At 41.4% G+C, this 27,605-nt stretch overlaps 1 pseudogene; it reads left to right on the forward strand.

Moving 5' to 3' along the window:
* Positions 1–26,982, forward strand: LOC119236767 (guanylate-binding protein 6-like; annotated as a pseudogene).
* Positions 26,983–27,605: the final 623 nt, after the last annotated feature.

Here is a 27,605-nt window from a genome sequence, read left to right on the forward strand (position 1 = left end):
ATGGCGCAAGAGAGAAGCCTCAGGGAGAACAAAGCCCAGGTGAGAGAGAAGCTGGAGAGGGAAAGAGAAAATGATCGTAGGGAACAGAATATGATACTGGAACATAAGCTGAAGGTGAATCTGACATGGTCTCAGTAGTTCTGGATGGCTGTCGCTCTGGTCATCGTGGAGGAAGGGAAGAAGTTAAAGCAAAACTAAAAAAAGAGACACATAACTGTCATTGGCTACATTTGAGGCACTAAAAGTATTGAACCCTGATTTCTTCAAGAGGTGTTTGATTTCAGCTCCAGAATGTGTCCTTGGCATGTCTGTGGGGCCTTGACCATCCATGCGCTTGAAGTATATAAGTAACCTCTCCAAGGTTTGAGTTGCCTTACAGGTAGGCTTCTGAGATGGTCTTATGAACCCAAATTAATGAGGGTCTCATGGATTATTTCAGCCCTATTTTTTTCACATAAGCAGCAACCAGGTGCTTGATAAAGACCATTGTCAATTTTCATGAGATCTTCCATCAAAGATCCTGATTTGTAGCGATGCTGACCTGAAACTATCAGATGTGACTGCACTTAGAAATATGAGGAACTAATGCCCAAAACAAGCAACTCAAAGATATCCTTAAAGGACATGGATGTCCAAGGCCCCACAGACTCGCCAAGCCCAAAAAATAGATGATTGGATCAAGAAGATGTGGTATATATACAAAATGGAATATTACTCAGCAATCAAAAAAGATAAACACATGAAATTTGCAGCAACATGGATGGAGCTAGAAAGGATCATGATCAGCGAAATAAGTCAGAAAGAAAAAGAAAAATACCCGATGGTCTCACTCATAGCAGGAATTTAGACAATCTAAATAAGGGGCCAGGAAAAAGACTAATCAATACAAGTGAAAATCAAAATCAACAAGCAACTGTAAACCAGAGACACGTTATGGGAGGGGGCGGAGAGCGGAGAGGGGGCGGGGAAAGGAAGGACTTGAGTCAAATTAAGGGGGGAGGGTGCAATTGTATGGGGAATATAACCAAAATGAAAATGCATACATTGTGCAAAGATGAAAAAAGATGTAAGAATTATATAAAATAAAATATTTAAATAAAAAAATAAATATAAGGAACTGGGGGCTTCCCTGGTGGCACAGGCGGTTGAGTGCTGCGCTGTGAAGCTGTCCACAGCCTCTGCAGCGCTGGTTCGAACCTGGTCCCACATGGCCCAGCAGACCTCTCCTGTCATGCCCACTGCTTCCCTCAGCAGTGAATTTCGGTCTCTGCCTGTTCTGTTCCCTGCTCTGACTCTGGTGAATCCTCTCACCCTCCCACGCATCTGGCCTATACCCTGGTTCTTGTATAAATAAATAAATCTTAAAAAAAAAGAAATATAAGGAGCTGGCACCTTCTAAACTTACTGCAGGTGTGGGTAGCTTGCCTCGGTCACTACATGGGGCATCCTCTCTATTCCCCTCTGGATGTATTTATGTATTTCTCAATCAGCTTTTATGGTCCCATTATCTCTGTGATATGGGAGACCATGCCACCACAAGTGGGAGTGAACATTTGTGCAAGTGAACTAATGGCTCCTGTGCAACCTGCCGCTTTGGTTGGAGCATATTATTGCACTTGCCCTCATGCTTGCTGCAGCCCCCAGCAAAGCCTTAATGGTGAGTGGATATCAGTAAGGGTGAAATGCTCCTCATTTCACTATCCACATGTAGCCCAGAAGATATTCTTTGCTTTAAATACTATCTTCTGAAGATGTGGTACATATACACAATGGAATACTACTCAGCGATCAAAAAGGTAAACTCATGCCATTTGTGGCAATATGGATGGAGGTGGAAAGGATTATTTTAAGTAAACTACATCAAAAAGAAAAAAGATAAATATCAGATGTTTTCCCTAAAAGTAATGAACACTGAGTTTTTAAGATGTCAAGGATCAGGAAAAAGACAAAAGTTGCCAGCTGACCATAGACCTGAAGCACCCAACAGGGGAGGGGCAGGCTTAAAGACAGATTTATGAGGAAATCTGAGGAGATGAATGCAGAGATAAACGTCTGAGAAAAGAGAACTAGAAGAATAAAGAGGAAAAAGACTCTCCCTGGATTTCACCGGCCTTTGACATATTTGCCCACCACAATCTGCTGCCCGGGTGGCTAAAGTGATGGATTTGGGTTTGATGGTTCTGGGCAACCTGTTTTAATAAGATTAGCACCTCTTTTAAGGAACTTACGGAATGTGGATAGAGGCTTCATCCTGTTTTTGGAGTGTGTGTGTTTTCATTCAACTCAAAAAAGGTTTAAACATCAAAAGTACATAAAGACTAAAGGATATTGGGGCCTGACACATATTAGATAGATTAAATGTTGATTTGATTAGTTTAAAGGAAAAAAAAATAACTATATAACAGGTGTTGACAATTTCTTTTCTCTAGGCCAGATCTGTCCTGCTGCCTGTTTTTGTCGCCTTCACTGGGACACCACCTGTTTTACTACACTAAATGCTGTCTTCAGCAATATATGCATAACACAAAAACAATTCCACTTGTCTTCAAGGTGTCGTTTTGCATGGGAGCTTGCTTTTGAGGCTTATCTTTTTTACCTACCCTGTGCTATATATTGTCAGCCCCAGTAACTCCTTGCTTACTGCTTACTAACTCGAATTTTCCTCTACAGGTCTTTCTGCTTGTATGCCTCTTTCATCTCAAAGCCATGTTTTACAAATACTTTAAACTCAGCACAAAATTTCTAGGTAGGTCTCATGTAGCACACACACTCTTTGCCTTACTCCACAGCTTTGGTTCTACATGGACTGATTCAGCCTTTTTATTCAATGTTATAGCCACTGATTTCACTTTAGATTTACTACTACTATATATATCTTTAGAATATTGTCATCTTTGTTGTATTTAGTTTTTAAAGTGTGTAAATACCATGAGATGGTCATCTTGAGTATACAAATTGTCATATTTATCTTTGCTTGCCTATAACTAAGATGTTTGACATTTAGTAGTGGTTCATAATTATTTAATGTGACTCAATTTATTTTGAGTGTTAACTGTGATAGCATAGTAGTCTATAGTTCATATTTTGCTAAGAGAACATGGGATATCATTTATTGCTGAACATTGAATTTCTCAAGACACTACTTTTTCATATATTTTCTCTTACATGATTGCATTCAGAAAAAAAGACACTTTGAGAAAATTATTACTAGAATTATTTTATAGATGAGAAAACTGAGGTGATAAAAGATGTTACTGGAACTATCCAGCTAAGAATTGCCTTTAAATCTGTGAAGATTTTCTCTTTGTACCAATACAAAAAATTAAGAGATGTGAAATAAAAATGGGAAATGATTGAACAGAAAAGGATTCTGAATAGATGAATGTGCTTGCTTCATGTGTTTCAGGGATATCCTAAGAATGTCTGGTTGATCTCTGCCCTGGTAGTGCTTCTCAGCAGCTGTTTCATCTACAACAGCATGAGCACCATCAATAATGATGCCTTGGAGAAACTGCAGTATCCTTCTTAGGTTTGTTGAGAAATAGATGGCAGTCGAGACCAAAATGGATTCCCTTTCCTGTGGATGAATTGTCCTTGTGGAGTAGTGAAAAGTCAGTGTGAGAGTATTTATGATGACTTTTTAAGTGAGGGAAATGCATAATTATGGATAACGAATTCTTTTCACTTAACTAAGTCCTAGTTATGTGACAGAGCTCACAGAACTCATCAGGTCAAAGTCCTCCCTAAGTGCCAAGAACGTAGAAGAGTCCACAGAGTGTCTACACTTCTTTCCAGACTTTATCTGGAATGTCCGGGATTTCACCCTGGAGCTGAAAGAAGGTGATCGGAATATCTCAGCAGAGGAGTACCTGGACAATGCCTTGAAGCTGACTGCAGGTATGAGAACAGAGGCTGGCAGGGGATGGTCCCCTCAAGGCTGGGGTTCATTAAGCACTGTCCATTGTCTCTGGGGTTGCATTTGTATTTGAGGTTGGATGCAGGACCATAGAAATAGTGCCTGGGACCTTCCAAATATCAGTGACAATGATATCTAGATATTCAGGCATATCTAGAGTAGAGGCAAGTGCAAAAGATAAGCCCCAATGTGGCCCGACAGCATTTAAACAAACCAAGAAGAAAACATTTAATGTAGACTGAAATGATTCAAAACTAACCTGCACTTAATTTATGCCAAACTATCTAGATAGAGTTGATGCCAAAGCTTTTTAAAGACTAAACATTTGTGTTCCTGTTAGGCATCTCCTTTCTGTGTTAACAATAAGCTCTGGAATTATTAGGCATGAGATCACAATAAAGAACATATTCCTCTAATTTTTAACCTTCTCAAAGAGGGATAAAACTACTAGTCCTTGGATTGTTGTATCGTGAACAAAAGTGAATATCCTAAATAGACTCTGCAATCTAGCTTTAGTATATGTTTTTATTACTTCTGAAAACAGCCAGATTTGTTATATTACTTTACTTATAACACCCTTAACATATTTATTCGTGCCTTGTTATTTTAAGTTATTTGAATGAATTGCATTTAAGTGGGTGAGTACTTGACAAAACCAATGTGTTTATGGAGTAGTGGTGAGTTCTTCACATTATAGTCTTCAGACTGAAAAATATGAGTCATTTTTGTGCTATGTGAATTCTTATTTGCATCAATGGAATTTTCTGTGAGTGAAAATAGTATCCTATGTCCTGCTAACCATTACTGCATCACCTAGGTAGTGCCTCTTCATTGTGTTCCAACAGTGTTCACTTTCATCTATATCCACCATGTGTTTAATTAGACCAGAAATTGGTACTTAACCCAGATCATTATTTCTTTTAAGATTTATTTATTTATACATAAAAGAACTGGAGTACAGGCCAGAGGTGTGTGTGTCGGGGGTGTGGGGGTTTTGACAGGATTCACCAGAAAGAGTGGGGAACAGAATAGGCAGATTGACCAAAATACACTGCTGAGGGGAGCAGTGGGTTAGTCAGGAGAGGACATGCTGTACCATGTGGGCAGCTTCCTGGCCAGGGATCAAACTTGTGCTACAGTGGCTGTGGACCACTTCATAGTTTGGGTCTTAACGCCTGTGCTCCAGATCATTATTTCTTGATAATTCTAATGACTGCATTTAAGCGAACCACTAAGTCATTTATTAGACAAATATCAAATAAACCAGGCACCATGGTTGACTCTGTGGATACCAGTCATCTGTTTCTAAGCCGGGAAGGATGTTTTCCTAAAATTTCTCTCCAGTGATATGTCATTCACATGAGCATGATTTGCAATTTGTATGACAATGTTAATAGAATTCTATGAGCATAGAAGATTCTAAAGACTGAAAATCCCATGTGCTAAAATATTTACGTGTGTTGCACCAAGCCTAGGTAACTGTTTTCTGTCTTACTCAGGTAAGAGTGAGAGAGCACAACTGTCCAACATACCCAGGGAGTGTATCAGGCATTTTTCCCCAAACAGAATTGTTTTGTCTTTGACCAGCCAGTACAAGACAGGGCACTCTTGCCCATATTGAGGATGTTTTGGAAAGTCAATTGGATCAAAAATTCCTGGAATAATCAAATGATTTCTGCTCTTTTATCTTCACCCATGCAAGAAAAGGATCACTGGGAAACCTAAATCATATTTACCTAAATCATATTTTTGGGTGGCCTGATATGTGTGCTTAATGAATTATAATGTGTTCTTCAGCAGTTCTGTTTCATTTTATATAGAATTATGTTTATATAAAATTCATACTTGATAAAGAAATATGTATTTCAGTAATTAATTCTCATCATGGCAGTGATAAGTCCCTTTCTCAGACACCAAACATTGTCATTGATATCTGGAGTTCTCACATTTAAGAAGAATCCCACTAGAGGTGATAAAAACCACTAACTGGATTTAAAAACAGAGTATATACTCTTCTTGGGGGAAGGCCTATAGAAGAAGTGTTTCTTTCAAGGAGACCACTTGGAGTTTAAGCTAGTCTAAAAGAAATACTAATCTTGGAAAATCCATGGAAAGTTTAAGAATGAGGAATAAATATTATCTTGTGTGATTTTCTTTCCAGTATTTTTCTCTTAATTTGTGTTGTGTGAAATAATGATTCCCAGACAGTCCTGATTATGTTAGATAAAGGTATATAATATTTTAAAATATTATGGCTTAGAGAACAATAAAGAATAAATATGGAATTGAAGGTGATAAAAGTAAAGTAGTTGTGTGTGTGTCTCTGTGTGTGTGTGTGTGTGTGTGCAATAGAAAGAGGGAGGGAGAAGAGCTTTTAGAACCATAATGTCAAAATCTTTCAATATCAATTGACAGTTGATATTTATCGATTTCCTGCTTTATTCAGGGCTTGAAGCTCTGGTGGTGACCTATGTGGATGCCATCAAGAGTGGAAAAATTCATTGTTTGGAGCACGCAGTGACAACTCTGGCCCAGCTTGAGAACTCAGCAGCCTTGGAGAAGGCAGACAAGCACAACAGCCAGCAGATGGCCCAGCGAGTGAGCTTCCCCACAGACACACTCCAGGGGTTACTGGACGTGCCCGCAGCCTGTGAGAGGAGGCCACTGCAGTCTTCATGGAACATTCCTTCAAGGATGACAAGCGAGAGTACCAGACGCGGCTCATGGTCTTTCCCTTCCTGATTCTTGTCCTTCTAGAACGATGCCTTCATCTACTTATTCATCCCAGGCTCATTTCCCATCCAGGGCAAAGCAGTTTGGATTCTCATGACAGGAGCATAGAGGAGTCTAATTCCTTCGTTTTTCCCTCAGACTTTGGGGAATTATTCAGGATCTGTCTGATCCCTCCAGCAAAATCAACACTGATTTTGCCTTTAGAGAACTGTGTGATGGCCTCAGCACTCCCCTGTGTTTCCTGAGCTGGCTGCTCGCTAGCCCTCCTCATTCCTAGGCCCGGCCTGATTTCCCGGAACAGACGATCTTATCTGGTCATTGTTTGTATTTACTTTGTTTTCAGAGGTATCATTGCATGATTGAAAACACAGGATGCTCCACTAGGAACTGTAAAGAATGGATAGTGCAATCAATTTTTTTTTTTCAAAATTGTAAAATGTATTTATTTATTTATTTTTGACAGTAAAATATTTTATTTTTTTTACATTTTTTTAGACAATATTTGCTTCCCCCCACCCCCTCAGATTGAGTCCCCATAGAATTTCCTTCCCCAGTGCACCCATGCACCATCACCACAGTTCCCTGTGCTCCTCCCTCCCTCCCTCTCACCACTCTCCTTCCTCCTCCCCTGCAGGGTGTCTCTGGTTTATAATTGTCTGTTTTTTGCTTTGTTGTGTTTTGTACTGTTATTTTTTTTTTTACACTGATGTCTTATTTGGTTCCTCTATATTCCTGTTATAAGTGAAACCATTCGATATTTTTCTTTTTCCTTCTGGCTTATTTCACTGAGCATAATTCCTTTTAGCTCCATCCACATTGCTGTGAATGGCATGAGTTTATCTGTGTTGATAGTGCAATCAATTTTTTTAACAAAGCTTTAGCAGGGTATTACAGAGCATTCAGAGTTGGGAGAAAATTTCTTGATTCACGCTCCATTGCTAGTGCTGCTCTGGCAGAGTGCTCTCTTAAGATGACCCTAGTTAGTCCTTCCATCTAACAGATCCTCTGGCATTTTACCTCCTCTGTTTCCTTCTGGTGACATCCTCTGCCTTCCCCTTCCAGAAAAACATCAAGAAGAAGAAGGAGGATTTCCTGCGGCAGAATGAAGAGACATCTGGTAAATACAGCCAGGAACTACTTGATCAGCTTTCAGAGGACCTAACTGAAAGTATTTCAGCAGGAACTTTCCATGCTTCTGGAGGGCACAAGCTCTACAGGGAAGCAATGGAAAGGATTAAGAGAGACTATCTGCGCGTGCCCAGAAAAGGAGTGAAGGTGAGGAATGAAGATGAATGGGAGGTCCAGAGATGAATCAAGAGTGTGTCCTGAAAACAGCACCATTGAGAGAGATCAAGGTTGGGGTGTGGGGACCACTGTGAGAACTTCACCCTTAAGGCCCACTCTTTGCTATTTAATCCTGGAGTTTAATATGAATGTCCATTCCCCTAAAATGACTACAGATATCTGAAACTCATGAGAGAGAGAGAGAGAGAGAGAGAGAGAGAGAGAGAGAAGGAAATCTTTTTTGCCTTCTCCTAGCAACATGATGTTCAATATGTCAAGGGGTAATGATATACAAGTTAAAGTCAAGGCTGATCATAGTGAAGGGAGTCAGGTCCATAGACAACTACATACACAGTGATGATGCTTATCAAGCTGGGATTCTGGGCAGCCTGGTAATTTTATGGTTAAGAAATGTAAAAACAAACTAAGCTATATTCAGGTGCTAGTGCCTGTAGTTGAGCTCTTTAGACATTTTCATTTAAGCTTCCAAAAAATATTTAAAGAAATGACTCCCATTACCCACATTTTGTAGATGGAGCTAGGGAGCACAGGCAGGTGAAACAACTTGCCTGGAGCTACACATCTAGCAAGTGGTGGGAGAATGACAGTGTGATTAGAGTCTGCATGTCACAGTGTGTACCTGTAGGGAAGGCTCCCAAAGAGCGGGGAATTTTGAAGGATTTGTACATGCTCTCCAGGTTAAGGTGTTATCCAAAAGGATGAGCCCCAGATAAACATGTTAATATATAAAGCATATATATATATATATATATATATATATATGAGTGTGTGTGTATGTATATATTCATGCATACATATGTTTATGGGCATATGTGCATGTCTGTGTGTTTGTGTGTGTGTGTTTGCGTGTAGGAGGGAGGGAGATATGGAGACCCTCTGGTAATAATGAGTTTGGACTCCTTGTATGGGGATCCAGGAGAATTTTTAAAAAAGACTTATTTTATTTATTAATGCATACAAGAACTGGGGTATAGGCCAGAGGTGTGGGAGGTTGAGCACCCACCAGAGGCAGAGTAGGGAGCCGAATAGGTGCATCTACTGAAATGCACTGCTGAAGGGAGCAGCAGGCAAGACAGGAGAGGTCTGCCACACCATGTGGCTCAGCAACCAGGCCAGGGATCGAACATTTGTCGCAGTGGCTAGAGATAGCTTGACAGTGCTAAGACTATCCCCTGTGCCACCAGGGAGGCCCGATCCTGCAGCATTTTAAGCAAAAAATAAAAAATGACGTGGGTGGACTTGTTTGTACAGAACAAATCTCAATGGAAATCTAAGTTCTTTGCTTCCTCTTGGTTCCTCAGGCAAAGGAGGTCCTCCAGGGTTTCCTGCAGTCACAGGCACCAATAGAGAAATCCATCCTGCAGGCTGACAGAGCCCTCACTGCTGGGCAGAGGGCCACTGCAGGTATGGGGTAGGACTCTACCCACATGGTTGCTGGGGCGGGGAGGGAGGTTAGTTTCCTGCTTTGCACTTTGACAGAAAAAGTTTTCCCTCCTTCATGGAATATACACCCTGCTATTTCTGAAAATAATAGGCAGCATTCCTATTGTACATCAGTCTTTTCCACCATAGTCTAAGACCTGCTTTGACAGTGTGGCCACCAGGGGAATTTGAGGTTTCCCATTCTCCTTTCCAAATCTGATCTCTATGCTAAGAGGCTATAGCTCGAATGTGATCTGTAACTTTCTTCTCTTCCTAAAACCTTCATGGGGCAGAGGAAGAAGCCAAGATGGCGGCCGTTGAGAATGAGCAGGAATTGCTAAGACAGAAACAGGAGGAACAGCAACAGCAAATACAGGCACAAGAGAGAAGCCTCAGGCAGAAACAAAGCCGAGGTGAGAGAGAAGATGGAGAGGGAAAGAGAAAATGATCGTAGGGAACAGAATATGATACTGGAACATAAGCTGAAGGTGAGTCTGAAATGGTCTCAGTAGTTCTGGATGGCTGTCATTCTGGTCATAGTGGAGGAAAGGAAGAAGTTAAAGCAAAACTAAAAAAAGAGACACATAACTGTCATTGGCTACATTTGAGGTACTAAAAGTATTGAACCCTGATTTTTTCAAGAGGTTTTTCATTTCTGCTCCAGAATGAGTCCTTGGCATGTCTGTGGGGCCTTGGCCATCCATGTATTTAAAGGATATAAGTAACCTCTCCAAGGTTTGAGTTGCCTTACAGGTAGGCTTCTGAGATGGTCTTATGAGCCCAGATTAATGAGGGTCTCTTGGATTATAAAGTTTACATTTCAGCCCATGTTTTTCACATAAGCAGCAAGCAGGTGCTTCACCAAGACCATTGTCAATTTTCAGGAAATCTACCATCAAAGAGCCTGATTTGTAGTGATGCTGATCTGAAACTATCAGATGTGACTTGACTTAGAAATATAAGGAACTGACAGCTTCTAAACTTGTTGTAGGTGTGGTTAGCTAGACTCGGTTACTACATGGGAAATCCTCTCTTTTCTCCTCTGGAAGTATTTATGTATTTCTCAATCAGCTTATACGTTCCCATTATCTCTGTTATATGGGAGACCATGCCAACCCAAGTGGGAGTGAACATTTGTGCAAGTGAAGTAATGGCTCCCGTGCATCCTGCAGCTTGAGAACTCAGCAGTTGTGGAGAAGCAGCCGAGCACTACAGCCAGCAGATGGCCCAGCGAGTGAGCTTCCCCACAGATTCGCTCCAGGAGTTACTGGACGTGCACGCAGCCTGTGAGAGGGAGGCCACTGCAGTCTTCATGGAACATTCCTTCAAGGATGACAAGCGAGAGTACCAGATGCGACTCATGGTACTTTCCCTTCCTGATTCTCGCCCTTCTAGAACGATGCCTTGAGATCTACTTACCCCACAGCTCATTTCCTATCCAGGGCAAAGCGGTCTGGATTCCCATGACAGAACCGTAGAGGACTCTTACTCCTTTTTTCCCTCAGAGTTTGGGGAATTATTCAGGATCTGTCTGATCCCTCAAGCAAAATCAATAGTGATTTTGCCTTTAGAGAACTATGTGATGGCCTCAGCATTCCCCTTTCATTCCTGAGCTGGCTGCTCACTAGCCCTCCTCACTCCTAGGCCCGGGCCTGATTTCCCAAGACAGACGATCTTATCTGGTCGTTCCTTATATTTATTTTGTTTTCAGAGGTATCATTGCATGATTGAAAACACAGGATGCTCCACTAGGAACTGTAAAGAATGGATAGTGCAATCAAATTTTTTTTTCATATTTGTAAAACACGTTTCTTCATTTTGACAGTAAAATATTTTATTTAATTTTTTTTACATTTTTTTAGACAATATTTGCTTCCCCCCACCCCCTCATTGAGTCCCCATAGAATTTCCTTCCCCAGTGCACCCATGCACCATCACCACAGTTCCCTGTGTGCTTCCTTCTCTCCCTCTCACACCTCTCCCTGCTCCTCCCCTGCAGGATGTCTCTGGTTTATAATTGTCTGTTTTTTGCTTTGTTGTGTTTTGTACTGTTATTTTTTTTTTTTACACTGATGTCTTATTTGGTTCCTCTATATTCCTGTTATATGTGAAACCATTCGATATTTTTCTTTTTCCTTCTGGCTTATTTCACTGAGCATAATTCCTTTTAGCTCCATCCATGTTGCTGTGAATGGCATGAGTTCATCTGTGTTGATAGTGCAATCAATTTTTTTAACAAAGCTTTAGCAGGGTATTACAGAGCATTCAGAGTTGGGAGAAAATTTCTTGATTCACGCTCCATTGCTAGTGCTGCTCTGGCAGAGTGCTCTCTTAAGATGACCCTAGTTAGTCCTTCCATCTAACAGATCCTCTGGAATTTTACCTCCTCTGTTTCCTTCTGGTGACATCCTCTGCCTTCCCCTTCCAGAAAAACATCAAGAAGAAGAAGGAGGATTTCCTGCGGCAGAATGAAGAGACATCTGGTAAATACAGCCAGGAACTACTTGATCAGCTTTCAGAGGACCTAACTGAAAGTATTTCAGCAGGAACTTTCCATGCTCCTGGAGGGCACAAGCTCTACAGGGAGGCAATGGAAAGGATTAAGAGAGACTATCTGCGCGTGCCCAGAAAAGGAGTGAAGGTGAGGAATGAAGATGAATGGGGAGGTCCAGAGATGAATCAAGGGTGTGTCCTGAAAACAGCACCATTGGGAGCGATCAAGGTTGGGGTGTGGGGACCACTGTGAGAACTTCACCCTTAAGGCCCACTCTTTGCTATTTAATCCTGGAGTTTAATATGAACGTCCATTCCCCTAAAATGACTACAGATATCTGAAACTCATGAGAGAGAGAGAGAGAGAGAGAGAGAGAAAGGAAATCTTTTTTGCCTTCTCCTAGCAACATGATGTTCAATATGTCAAGGGGTAATGATATACAAGTTAAAGTCAAGGCTGATCATAGTGAAGAGAGTCAGGTCCATAGACAACTACATACACAGTGATTATGCTTATCAAGCTGGGATTCTGGGCAGACCTGTGATATTATGGTTAAGAAATGTAAAAACAGAGAGAACAACAGAGACCCCCCCCTCCTCCCGAAACCTGCACACAGCCCCAGGCCACCCAGTAAGCTGCGCGGAAAAGCGGCGCGCTGGAAAAGCAGCGGGCTGGAAAAGCAAACACGGAATGCGGCTGCCCAGGTACCCACGCCTGCGACCTAGGCTTGCGGGAGACGCGCGGGGGGCCCTCACTGAGGTGAAAGTCCCTCACTGAGTAATCAGGAACCAGGCGCCTGGACATGGGAGTGGGTGCAAACGGCGCCATTTCTGTCGTCATTGAACTGGGCTACAGCCTGTGTCCTGGACCTGAGGGCTTTGGAATTGAGACCTGGGGCACGAAATTCGGGGTGAGGGTCTTCCACGTCGGTAGCGCACAATTCAGACACAGCACCCCAAAGCCGTTGAGGTTTTCCTACCATTCCCACTCTGTTCCCGGTCCCACGGGGTGAAAAAAACAGTTCCCCAAGAACAAAAGGAGAGATCTCTGGCGCCACCTAGCTTGAAACTGGCAGAAGGCTCCTGGAGGAGCCCGTGGCCAGCTGTGAAGTTAGCCCACCCCAGGCCCCTTCAGACCAGCAGTCTGAGCCCACAGTGGGAGCGGGCACCCACGGCCAGGGCAGACTGGGCGCGCAGAAGAGTGTGCCTGAGACCGGATGCGCAGGGAGTGCGTCCCGCATCGCCATTTTAGAACAGGGACATTTCTTCAGTAAAGACTGCCTGCAGAAGGCTCCCTCAGCAGCCAGAGGTGAGCGGGGAAGCTTGCCCACGCCAGGCCACTTCTGGCCTGCAGTCCAAAACCAGAGGGGGAGCGGGAACCCACCTCCGGGGCAGACCAAGTGCACAGGAGAGTGTGTCCCCACATCGGCATTTTAGAACAGGGACCTTTCTTCAGTAAAGACTGCTTGAAAACGACAGATGGCTCCTGGAGGAGGCAGAGGGGAGCGGAGAAGCTCACTCAAGATGCCGGCCAGTCCCAGCACACAGTGTCCCAATGCATACAACAAATTAGAAAACAGACAGTAGGGAGTAGAAGAACCACACACAACCTAACAACTCCTCAGGAAAAAAGCACACCACAAAGAGAAAACCACCCCCAGATTGCAACGACGGTAACTTGGAAGAACTTCTGAGCCTTCCAGAAAGAGAATTTAAAATTGCCATGATTAAAAAAATGACAGAACTCATAAAGGAAAACAATGATCAGAAGAAGGAAATTGAGTCCCTAAAGAGGGAAAATAATGGTCAGAAGAATGAAATTGAGTCCTAAAGAGGGAAGCAAAAGAAACGCAGGAGTTCAAAGAATTAATGGAGGAACTAAGAACTCTGGGAAAAGCAATGAAAGCAGAATAGATGAAATGGAAGAATGAATAAGTACTCTTGAAGACACAGAAATAAAAAGAACCAAAACAGAAATGGAAAGAGAAGTACAAAGGAAAAAGAACGAAGAAAGACTTCGGGCACTATCTGACTCCATGAGGAAAGGAAATATAAGAGTTAAAGAATACTAGAAGGAGAGGAGAGAGATGTAGGAACAGAGAAAATATTCAAAGAGATAATTGAAGAGAACTTCCCAAATGTGAAGGGAGCTGAATATTGATATACAAGAAGCAAGAAGAAAACAAACTTCCATGACGAAAGGAAAAATACAGCAAGACACATAATAGACAGGCTCCCAAGAATCCAGGACAAGGAAAAAATAATGAAGCTGACAAGAGGGAAGAAACAGATAACATTCAAAGGAAAACCAATCAGGCTGACATCAGACTTCTCTGAAGAAACACTACGGGCAAGGAGAGAGTGGAGGGACATAGTCAACAGACTCAAGAAAAACAGATGCCCACCAAGAATACTCTATCCCGCAAAGCTCTCCTTCCTCTATGAAGAAAGAATAAGGACCTTCCCAGACAAACAGAAACTCTGGAATTTCATTATGACTAAACCCCCACTCCAAAAAATACTACAATGAATCGTAAAGCCAGAACCTCAGAGGGACGAATAACAATGAAAGAAGGCCAAAAAAAAGTTATTTAAAGAATAAATAATAAAATCAAAGGAAAGACAAACACAATGGCAAATACAGATGCTAACATATCAATATTAACTCTAAATGTAAATGGACTAAAATTTTCAATAAAAAGACACAGAGTTGCAGCTGGATTAAGAAACAAAACCCAACCTTTTGCTGTCTCCAGGAAACAAATTTAGCTACAAAAGATAAAAATAGACTCAAAGTTAAAGGATGGAAAATAATCCTACAAGCAAATGGACCCAAAAAAGAAAGGAGGAACAGCTATACTTATATCAGATAAAACTCAAAAAAGATGAAAAGAGACCCAAATGGTCACTACATTATGATCAAGGGGACAATACTTCAAGAAGAAATAACACTCATTAACATACACTCACCAAAACGAAGGAGCACCAAAATATATCAGACAACTGTTGTCATCTCTGAAAACAGACATCAGAGAAAACACATACATAGTGGGAGAATTCAACACCACCACTATCAACAATGGATAGATCAACAAGACAAAAAATAGGTAAAGAAACTAAAGCTCTAAATAAGGACCTAGAGCATTTGGGCTTAACAGACATCTGTAGAACACTAAACCCCAAAAAAACGGAGTACACATTTTTCTCAAGTGCACACGGATCATTCTCCAGGATCGATCACATACTGGGGCACAAGACAAACATCAACAGATACACCAAGATTGAAATCATACCAACCATCTTTTCTGACCATGAAGGCATCAAACTAGAAATAAACCATAAAAAGAAGGCAAGAAACTCTCCTACCTCATGGAGATTAAAAACCACACTACTGGAAGACCACTGGACTAATGAGGAGATCAAAGAAGAAATTAAAAAATTCTTTGAATTGAATGACAAGGAGGACACCAATATCCTAAATGTATGGGATGCAGCAAAAGCAGTAATAAGAGGAAAATATATAGCAATAAAGCTCACATCAAGAAACAAGAAAGAACTCAAAGAAACAACCTAATCTTGAAGCTCAAAGATCTAGAAAAAGAACAACAAAAAAACCCCAAACCAGTAGAAGAAAAGAATAATAAAAACCAAAGCAGAAATAAATGAAATTGAAACTAAAAATAATCCAAAAGATCAATGAAACCAAGAGCTGGTTCTTCGAAAAATCAATAAAATAGACAACCCCATAGCCAGGCTCACAAAGGAAAAAAGGGGAGAAAGCACAAATAACAGGATCATAAATGAAAGAGGAGAAATCACAACGGACACAGCAGAAATCAAAAGAATAATCAGTAACTACTATGAACAGTTATATGGAAACAGTTTAACAATCTAGAGGAGATGGACAAATTCCTACAACTCTACAATTACTCAAAGCTAGATAAAGAAGAAATAGAACACCTAAACAGACCAATTACAAGCAGCGAAATTGAAATGGTAATCAAAAACCTCCCCAAAAACAAAAGCCAGGACCTGATGGATTTACAAATGAATTCTACCAAACATTCAGAGACGAATTAGTGCCTGTCCTTCACAAGCTCTTCAAAAAAATGAGAAGGAAGGGACACTACCAAACATGTTCTATGAAGCCAACATTACACTAATACCAAAACCGAACAAGGACAACAGAAAACAGGAAAACTACAGGCCAATCTCCCTAATGAACACTGATGCAAAAATCCTCAATAAAATTTTAGTTATCAGAATCCAACAATGTATCCATAAGATAATTCACCACGACCAAGTAGATTCATTCCAGGGACACAAGGATGGTTTAACATCCGAAAATCAATCAACGTTATCCAATACATCAACAAAAAGAAATATAAAAACCATATGATAATATCAATAGATGCCGAGAAAGCTTTCGACAAAGTGCAACACCCATTCATGATAAAAGCCCTTGAAATTCTTGGGATAAAAGGAACATACCTCAACATCATAAGGCCATATATGACAAGCCAAAACAGCCAGTATCATTCTCAATGGTGAAAAGCTGAAAGCAATTCCATTAAGATCTGGAACAAGACAAGGATGTCCACTCTCACCACTGCTTTTCAATATAATGCTGGAAGTCCTAGCCAGAGCAATAAGACAAGAGAAGGACATACAAGGAATCCAACTAGGAAAGAAGAAGTCAAACTAATCACTATTTGCAGATGATATGATAATATACATAGAGAAACCCAAAAACTCCACAGAAAAACTAATTCAACTCATCAGTCAGTTCAGTAAAGTGGCAGGATACAAAATCAACACACAAAAGTCAGTAGCCTTCCTATACACAAACAATAAATCTGAAGAAGAAGAAATAAAAAAAAAATCCCTTTTATTATCGAAACAAAAAAATCAAATATTTGGGAATAAATCTAACAAAAGAGGTAAAGGACCTATACAAAGAAAACTATAAAACACTGTTAAAAGAAATAGAAGAAGACACAAAGAAATGGAAAGACATCCCCTGCTCATGGACTGGAAGAATAAACATTATTAAAATGGCCATCCTACCAAAAGCAATATACAGATTCAATGCTATTCCGATCAAAATTTCAATGTCATTCTTCAAAGAAATAGAACAATTATTGATGAAATTCATATGGAATCACAAAAAACCCCGAATAGCCAAAGCTCTCCTGAAAAAAAGAGAAGGGAATGGAGGCATCAGACTCCCAGACTTCAAACTATACTACAAAGCCATAATCATCAAAACTGCATGGTACTGGAACAAGAACAGACATACAGACCAATGGAATTGAATAGAAAATCCAGAAATAAACCCACAGATTTATGGTCAACTAATCTTTGACAAAGGAGCAAAGAATATGCAGTGGAGCAAAGAAAGTTTGTTCAATAAATGGTGCTGGGAAAACTGGGTCGCTACATGCCAAAGAATGAAGCTTGACCACTACTTCACACCATACACAAAAATCAACTCAAAACGGATTAAAGAACTAGACATAAGACCTGAAACCATAAAATACATAGAAGTAAATATAGGCGAAACACTACGTGATATTCACATCAAAGATATCTTTACAGACACATCATCCAAAGCAGTGATAGTGAAGGCAAAGATAAACAGCTGGGACTACATCAAATTAAAGGGCTTCTGCACAGCAAAAGAGACAATAACAAAAACAAAGAGAAACTCCACCGACTGGGAGAACATTTTGCACACAACACTATAATAAAGGACTGATCACAAAAATCTGCAAAGAGCTGATGAGACTCAACAGAAACAAAAAAAATAATCCCGTCAAAAAATGGGCAGAAGAGCTAAAAAGAAACTTCTCTGAAGAGGAAATGCAAATGGCCAACAGGATATGAAAAAATGTTCAACATCACTTGTAATCAGGGAATGCAAATCAAAACTACCATAAGATACCATCTTACACCAGTGAGAATGACACATATTTAAAAAAAACTAGCAACAACAAATGTTGGTGAGGGTGTGGAGAAAAGGAACTCTTCTGCACTGTTGGTGGGAGTGCAAACTGGTCCAACCACTATGGAGAGCTGTGTGGAGATTTCTGGACCTACTAAACATAGAGCTTCCATATGATCCAGCATTCCACTCCTAGGTATCTACCCAAAGGACACAGAAACATCAATTCCAAAGAGCACCTGCACCCCTATGTTTATAGCAGCACTGTTTACAAAAGCTAAGCTTTGGAAACAACCCAAATGCCCAAAAATAGATGACTGGATCAAGAAGATGTGGTACATATACACCATGGAATATTACTCAGCATTCAAAAAAGATAAACACATGCAATTTGCAGCAACATGGATGGCGCTGGAAGGGATCATGCTCAGCGAAATAAGCCAGAAAGAAAAAGAAAAATACGATGGTCTCACTCATAGCAGGAATCTAGAAAACTTAAATAAGGGACCAGGACAATGAATAACTATAAGAAAGTGAAAATCAAAATCAACAAAAAACTATGAACCAGAGACACTTTTTGGGGTGTGGGGGGCGGGAGGGGAGGGATTGGGGTCAGAATGTGGGGGGTTGCAATTGTATGGGGAATATAAAAAAAAATTTATTATTTAAAAAAAAGAAATGTAAAAACAAACTAAGCTATATTCAGGTGCTAGTGCCTATATTTGAGCTCTTTAGACATTTTCATTTAAGCTTCCAAAAAATATTTAAAGAAATGACTCCCATTACCCCACATTTTGTACATGGAGCTAGGGAGCACAGGCAGGTGAAGCAACTTGCCTGGAGCTACACATCTAGCAAGTGGTGGCAGAATGGCAGTGTGATTAGAGTCTGCATGTCACAGTGTGTACCTGTAGGGAAGGCTCCCAAAGAGCGGGGAATTTTGAAGGATTTGCACATGCTCTCCAGGTTAAGGTGTTATCCAAAAGGAAGAGCCCCAGATAAACATGTTAATATATAAAGTATATATATATATATATATATATATATATATATATGTGTGTGTGTGTGTGTGTGGTGTGTGTGTATGTATATATTCATGCATACATATGTTTATGGGCATATGTGCATGTCTGTGTGTTTGTGTGTGTGTGTGTGTGTTTGTGTGTAGGAGGGAGGGAGAATATGGAGACCTTCTGGTATAATGAGTTTGGACTCCTTGTATGGGGATCCAGGAGCATTTTTAAAAAAGACTTATTTTATTTATTTATGCATACAAGAACTGGGGTATAGGCCAAAGGTGTGGGAGGTTGAGCACCCACCAGAGGCAGAGTAGGGAGCCGAACAGGTGCATCTACTGAAATGCACTGCTGAAGGGAGCAGCAGGCAAGACAGGAGAGGTCTGCCACACCATGTGGCTCAGCAGCCTGGCCAGGGATCGAACACTTGTCGCAGTGGCTGGAGATAGCTTGACGCTTGACAGTGCTGAGACTAACCCCTGTGCCACTAGGGAAGCCCGATCCTGGAGAATTTTAAGCAAAAAATAAAAAATGACGTGGGTGGACTTGTTTGTACAGAACAAATCTCAATGGAAATCTAAGTTCTTTGCTTCTTCTTGGTTCCTCAGGCAAAGGAGGTCCTCCAGGGTTTCCTGCAGTCACAGGCACCAATAGAGAAATCCATCCTGCAGGCTGACACAGCTCTCACTGCTGGGCAGAAGGCCATTGCAGGTATGGGGTAGGACTCTACCCACATGGTTGCTGGAGCAGGGTGGGAGGTTAGTTTCCTACTTTGCACTTTGACAGAAAAAGTTTTCCCTCCTTCGTGGAATGTACACCCTGCTAATTCTGAAAATAAAAGGCAGCATTCCTATCGTACATCAGTCTTTTCCACCATAGTCTCAGACCTGCTTTTGATAGTGTGGCCACCAGGAGAATTTGAGGTTTCCCATTCTCCTTTCCAAATCTGATCTCTATGCTAAGAGGCTATAGCTCGAATGTGATCTGTAACTTTCTTCTCTTCCTAAAACCTTCGTGGGGCAGAGGAACGAGCCAGGATGGCGGTCATTGAGAAAGAGCAGGAATTGCTAAGACAGAAACAGGAGGAACAGCAACAGCAAATACAGGCACAAGAGAGAAGCCTCAGGGAGATCAAAGCCCAGGTGAGAGAGAAGCTGGAGAGGGAAAGAGAAAATGATCGTAGGGAACAGAATATGATACTGGAACATAAGCTGAAGGTGAGTCTGAAATGGTCTCAGTAGTTCTGGATGGCTGTCGCTCTGGTCATCGTGGTGGAAGGGAAGAAGTTAAAGCAAAACTAAAAAAAGAGACACATAACTGTCATTGGCTACATTTGAGGCACTAAAGTATTGAACCCATTTTTTTCAAGAGGTCTTTGATTTCTGCTCCAGACTGAGTCCTTGGCGTGTCTGGGGGTTCTTGGCCATCCATGTACTTGAAGGATATAAGTAACCTCTCCAAGGTTTGAGTTGCCTTACAGATAGGATTCTAAGATGGTCTTATGAGCCCAAATTAATGAGGGTCTCATGGATTATAAAGTTTACATTTCAGCCCCATGTTTTTCACATAAGCAGCACCAGGTGCTTCACCAAGACCATTGTCAATTTTCAGGAAATCTACCATCAAAGATCCTGATTTGTAGCGATGCTGATCTGAAACTAACAGACGTGACTCATTAGAAACATAAGGAACTGATACCTTTTTTAAAAATTTTAAATTTTTATAATCCCCATGCAATTGCAACCCCGATTTTGTCCCCTATCCCTCCTTTACCCCCCCACCTCCAAAGAGTGTCTACTGTTCATAGTTATTTGTTGATTTTGATTTTTTTTTTCCTATAGTTATTCTTTTTCCTTGTCCATATTTAGGTTTTCTAGATTCCTGCTATGAGTGAGACCATCCGGTATTTTCTTTTTGTTTCTGGCTTATTTCGCTGAGCATGATCCCTTCCAGCTCCATCCATGTTGCTGCAAATTGCAAGTGTTTATCTTTTTTGAATGCTGAGTAATATTCCATGGTGTATATGTACCACATCTTCTTGATCCAGTCATCTATTTTTGGGCATTTGGGTTGTTTCCAAAGCTTAGCTATTGTAAACAGTGCTGCTATAAACATAGGGGTGCAGGTGCTCTTTGGAGTTGATGTTTCTGTGTCCTTTGGGTAGATACCTAGGAGTGGAATTGCTGGATCATATGGAAGCTCTATGATTAGTAGGTCCAGAAATCTCCACACAGCTCTCCATAGTGGTTGGACCAGTTTGCACTCCCACCAGCAATGCAGGAGAGTTGCTTTCTTTCCACATCTTCGCCAACATTTGTTGTTGCTAGTATTTTTAATATGTGCTATTCTCACTGGTGTGAGATGGTATCTCATTGTAGTTTTGATTTGCATTTCCCTGATTACAAGTGATGTTGAACATTTTTCATATGCCTTGTGGCCATTTGTATTTCCTCTTCAGAGAAGTTTCTTTGTAGCTCTTCTGCCCATTTTTTGACGGGATTATTTTCTTTGTTTTTGTTGAGTCTCATCAGCTCTTTGTAGATTTTTTGTGATCAGTCCTTTATCATTAGTGTTGTATGCAAAAATGTTCTCCCAGTCGGTGGGGTTTCTGTTTGTTTTGGGTATTGTCTCTTTTGCTGTGCAGAAAGCTCTTTAATTTGATGTAGTCCCAGCTGATTTTCTTTGCTTCACTATCACCGTTTGGGTGATGCGTCTGTAAAGATGTCTTTGAGGTGCATGTCATGTAGTGTTTCGCCTATATTAACAATGACACCTTCTAAACTTGCTGCAGGTGTGGGTAGCTTGCCTCAGTCACTACATGGGGGCATCCTCTCTTTTCCCCGCTGGAAGTATTTATGTATTTCTCAATCAGCTTATACGTTCCCATTATCTCTGTGATATGGGAGACCATGCCAACCCAAGTGGGAGTGAACATTGTGCAAGTGAAGTAATGGCTCCCGTGCAACCTGCAGCTTGAGAACTCAGCAGCCGTGGAGAAGGCAGCCGAGCACTACAGCCAGCAGATGGCCCAGCGAGGTGAGCTTCCCCACAGACTTGCTCCAGGAGTTACTGGACGTGCACGCAGCCTGCGAGAGTGAGGCCATTGCAGTCTTCATGGAACATTCCTTCAAGGACAACGAGCTAGAGTACCAGACGCGGCTCATGGTACTTTCCCTTCCTGATTCTCACCCTTCTAGAACGATGCCTTGAGATCTACTTACTCACCCACAGCTCATTTCCTATCCAGGGCAAAGTGGTCTGGATTCCATGACAGAACCATAGAGGACTCTTACTCTTTCATTTTTCCCTTAGACTTTGGGGAATTATTCAGGATCTCTCTGATCCCTCAAGCAAAAGCAACATTGATTTTGCCTTTAGAGAACTGTGTGATGGCCTCAGCACTCCCTCATTCCTGAGCTGGCTGCTCACTAGCCCTCCTCACTCCTAGGCCCTGGCCCTGATTTCCCAGGACATACGATCTTAACTGGTCGTTCGTTATATTTATTATGTTTTCAGAGGTATCATTGCATGATTGAAAACACAGGATGCTCCACTAGGAACTGTAAAGAATGTATAGTGCAATCAAATTTTTTTTTTCATATTTGTAAAACGCATATCTTTATTTTTGACAGTAAATTTTTTTTTACATTTTTAGACAATATTTGCTTCCCCCCATACCCTCAGATTGAGTCCCCATAGAATTTCCTTCCCCAAGGCACCCATGCACCATCACCACAGTCCCCTGTGCTCCTCCCTCCCTCCCTCTGATCCCGTTCCTTCCTCCTCCCCTGCAGGATGTCTCTGGTTTATAATTGTCTGTTTTTTGCTTTGTTGTGTTTTGTACTGTTATTTTTTTTTTACACACTGATGTTCTATTTGGTTCCTCTATATTTCTGTTATAAGTGAAACCATTCGATATTTTCTTTTTCCTTCTGGCTTATTTCACTGAGCATAATTCCTTCAAGCTCCATCCACGTTGCTGTGAATGGCATGAGTTTATCTGTGTTGATAGTGCAATCAATTTTTTTAAACAAAGCTTTAGCAGGGTATTACAGAGCATTCAGAGTTGGGAGAAAATTTCTTGATTCACGCTCCATTGCTAGTGCTGCTCTGCCAGAATGCTCTCTTAAGACGACCCTAGTTAGTCCTTCCATCTAACAGATCCTCTGGCATTTTACCTCCTCTGTTCCTTCCGGTGACATCCTCTGCATTCCCCTTCCAGAAAAACATCAAGAAGAAGAAGGAGGATTTCCTGCGGCAGAATGAAGAGGCATCTGGTAAATACTGCCAGGAGCTACTTGATCAGCTTTCAGAGGACCTAACTGAAAGCATTTCAGCAGGAACTTTCCATGTTCCTGGAGGGCACAAGCTCTACAGGGAAGCAATGGAAAGGATTAAGAGAGACTATCTGCGCGTGCCCAGTAAAGGAGTGAAGGTGAGGAATGAAGATGAATGGGGAGGTCCAGAGATGAATCAAGGGTGTGTCCTGAAAACAGCACCATTGAGAGAGATCAAGGTGTGCGGGGTGGGGACCACTGTGAGAACTTCACCCTTAAGGCCCACTCTTTGCTATTTAATCCTGGAGTTTAATATGAACGTCCATTCCCCTAAAATGACTACAGATATCTGAATCTCACGAGAGAGAGAGAAAGAAATCTTTTATGCCTTCTCCTAGCAACATGATGTGCAATATGTCAAGGGTAATGATTTACAAGTTAAGGCAAGGCTGATCATCATGAAGGGAGTCAGATCCATAGTCAACTACGTACACAGTGATGATGCTTATCAATCTGGGATTCTGGGCAGCCTGGTAATTTTATGGTTAAGAAATGTGAAAACAAAATAAGCTATATTAAGGTGCTAGTGCTTATAGTTGAGCTCTTTAGACATTTTCATTTAAGCTTCCTAAAATAATTTAAAGAATTGACTCCCATTACCCACATTTTGTTGATGGAGCTAGGGAGCACAGGCAGGTGGAGTAACTTGCCTTGGCTACACATCTAGCAAGTGGTGGCAGAATGGCAGTGTGATTAGAGTCTGTATGTCACAGTATGTAATGTGTAGGGAAGGCTCCCAAAGAGGGGGACTGGGCTTCCCCGTGCGCAGCGGTTGAGCGCTGGGTTGCGAGGCTGCCCGCGCCTCTGCAGCGACGGTTCGATCCCCGGCTGCTCCCGGCCACTGGAGGAGGGTCCACATGGCACGCCAGACCTCTCCTGCCGCCCGCTGCTCCCCTCAGCAGTGTACTTCTGTCCTGCCTGCTCTGCTCCCCGCTCTGGTGAATTCTCTCACCCTCCCGGCTTTGACTATACCCAGTGCTTGTATAATATGAATAACTAAAATAAATCTTAAAAAAAAATTCACTAAGAGGGGGGACTTTTGAAGGATTTGTACATGCTCTCCAGGTTAAGGTGTTATCAAAAGGATGAGCCCCAGATAAACATGCTAATTTATAAAGCATACATACATGTGTGTGTTGTAAGTATATATATATATATAATATATATAGATAATATATATATATATATATATGCCTACATATGTTGTGTGTGTGTGTGTGTGTGTGTGTGTGTGTATGAGGGAGGGAGATATGGAGACCTTCTGGTCATACTGAGTTTGGACACTTTGTAGGGGGATCCAGGAGCATTTTTAAAAAAGACTTATTTATTTATTAATACTTAAAGAACTGGGGTATAGGCCAGAGGTGTAGGGGTGAGAGAACCACCAGAGGCAGAGTAGGGAGCAAAACAGAGAGAGTGACTGAAATACACTGCTGAGGGAGCAGCAGCAAGACAGGAGAGGTCTGCCACACCATGTGGCTCAGCAACCTGGCAGGGATCAAACACTTGTTGCAGTGGCTGGAGATAGTTTGACAGTGCTGAGACTAACCCCTGTGTCACAAGGGAGGCCAGATCCTGGAGCATTTTAAGCAAAAAATAAAAAAATGATGTTGGTGGACTTGTTTGTACAGAACAAATCTCAATGGAAATCTAAGTTCTTTGCTTCTTCTTGGTTCCTCAGGCAAAGGAGGTCCTCCAGGGTTTCCTGCAGTCACAGGCACCAATAGAGAAATTCATCCTGCAGGCTGACAGAGCCCTCACTGCGGGCAGAAGGCCTTTGCAGGTATGGGGTAGGACTCTACCCACATGGTTGCTGGGGCGGGGTGAGGATTAGTTTCCTGCTTTGCACTTTGACAGAAAAAGTTTTCCCTCCTTCGTGGAATGTGCACCCTGCTAATTCTGAAAATAATAGGCAGCACTCCTATCATACATCAGTCTTTTCCACATAGTCTCAACACTGCTTTTGACAGTGTGGCCACCAGGAGAATTTGAGGTTTCCCATTCTCCTTTCCAAATTTGATCTCTATGCTAAGATGCCTATAGCCGAATGTGATCTGTAACTTTCTTCTCTTCCTAAAAACCTTCATGGGGCAGAGGAACGAGCCAGGATGGCGGCCATCGAGAAAGAGCAGGAATTGCTAAGACAGAAACAGGAGGAACAGCAACAGCAAATACAGGCACAAGAGAGAAGCCTCAGGGAGAACAAAGCCAGGTGAGAGAGAAGCTGGAGAGGGAAAGAGAAAATGATCATAGGGAACAGAATATGATACTCAAACATCAGCTGAAGGTGAGTCTGACATGGTCTCAGTAGTTCTGGATGGCTGTCGCTCTGGTCATCATGGTGGAGGGAAGAAGTTTAAAGCAAAACTAAAAAAAGAGACACATAACGTCATTGGCTACATTTGAGGCACTAAAAGTGTTTGAACCCTGATTTTTCAAGAGGTCTTTGATTTCTGCTCCAGACTGAGTCCTTGGCATGTCTGTGGGCCTTGGCCATCCAGTACTTGAAGGATATAAGTAACCTCTCCAAGGTTGAAATTGCTAACAGGTAGGGTTCTGAGATGGTCTTATGAGCCCAAATTTATGAGGGTCTCATGGATTATAAAGTTTACATTTCAGCCCATGTTTTTCACATAGCAGCAAGCACAGGTGCTTCACCAGGACCATTGTCAATTTTCAGGAAATCTACCATCAAAGAGCCTGATTTGTATGATGCTGATCTGAAACTATCAGATGTGACTTGACTTAGAAATATAAGGAACTGACACCTTCTAAACTTGTTGTAGGTGTGGATAGCTAGACTCGGTCACTACATGGGGCATCCTCTCTATTCCCCTCTGGAAGTATTTATGTATTTCTCAATCAACTTGTACGTTCCCATTATCTGTGATGGGAGACTGTGCCACCCAGTTGGAGTGCACATTTGTGCAAGTGAAGTAAAGGCTCCTGTGCAACCTCTAGTTTTGGTTGGAACATATTACTGCACTTACCTCATGCTTGCTGCAGGCCCCATCAAAGCCTTAAGGGTGAGTGGATATCAGTAAGGGTGAAATGCCCCTCATTTCACTATCCACATGTAGACCAGAAGATATTCTTTGCTTTAAATACTATCTTCTGAAGATGCGGTACATACACACAATGGAATACTTCCAGCAATCAAAAGAGGTAAACTCATGGCATTGGCAGCAATATGGATGGACCTGGAAAGATTATGTTAAGCAAAGTAAATCAAAAAGAAAAAGATAAATATCAGATGGTTTCACTTATAGGTGGAATATAAGGCAATTCAACAAAAGGTCACGAAAAAGACAAAAGTTGCCAGCTGACCATAGACCTGAGGCATCCAGGAGTGGAGGGGCAGCCAGAGGGGTCGAAACAGGGGAGGGAAGAGGGCAGTGTTGATGAACCATGGGTGCTATGGTGGCGGAGAAATCAAATGCTGTACTAAAATGGACAATGATGTAAGAAAACAAATTAATTATATTAAAAATGTTATCTTCTGATTGTTAATAAGAGAGCATAGTTTTATGGGTAAAATACCAAAAATTTAGCAAAGTTCTAAATATAATATCTAACTCCTGAAAATGGGGATATTCAAGAATTTCTTTTCCTCTTTCTACCCCTTGTTTTAGATGCAAGAAGATATGCTTAGTGAAGGGATTTAAAAAGTCTGAGGAGATCAAAGCAGAGATAAGCAATCTGAGAAAAGAGATTGAGAAGAATGAAAAGAAAAAGCCTCGATTTCAAAGTGGATCTTTGAAATACTTTCCACTCCACAAGGTGTACCTTGATACGAAAGTGATGGATTTGGGTTGACAGCCCTGGGCAATGTGTCTAAATAAGATTAGCATCTCTTAAGGAACTTGTGGAATGTGGATAGAGGCTTCATCCTATTCTTGGAGTGTTTGTGTTTTCATTCAACTCAAAAAGGTTTTAACAATCAAAAGTACATAAAGACTAAAGGACATCGGGGCCTCACACATATCAGATAGATTAAATGTTGGTTTTACTCATTTAAAGGAAGAAACAAATAACTTAATAACAGGAGTTGACAATTCTTTTCTCTAGGCCAGATCTGTCCTGCGCCTGTTTTGTCACCATTACTGGAGACCACCATGCCTCTTCATTCATGGGTCTTTTTATGGCTGCATGAAGTCCCCAATAGCAGAGCTGAGTAGCTGCCACAAAGACAGTATGGCACAGAGAACCTAAATACTTCCTTATAGAAGCCTGCATTCAAAGGTTTAGCAGAGAGAGACAAAACTTGCAATAGGTGTAAAATTACCTAGGGGTAAAACCTATTGAGATGCTACGATATGCACACACACACAAAAGAATTCTATTATAAATATTAAATATATATATAATATATATATATATAATATATATAATATATATATTCAAGTGAATTCTCTAGTTCAATTGTAAATGTAATGTGT

Source organism: Talpa occidentalis, unplaced genomic scaffold (assembly GCF_014898055.3).
Source record: "Talpa occidentalis isolate TD23 unplaced genomic scaffold, MPIMG_talOcc4v2.1 talOcc4.9, whole genome shotgun sequence".
NCBI classification, from domain to species: Eukaryota; Metazoa; Chordata; class Mammalia; order Eulipotyphla; family Talpidae; genus Talpa; species Talpa occidentalis.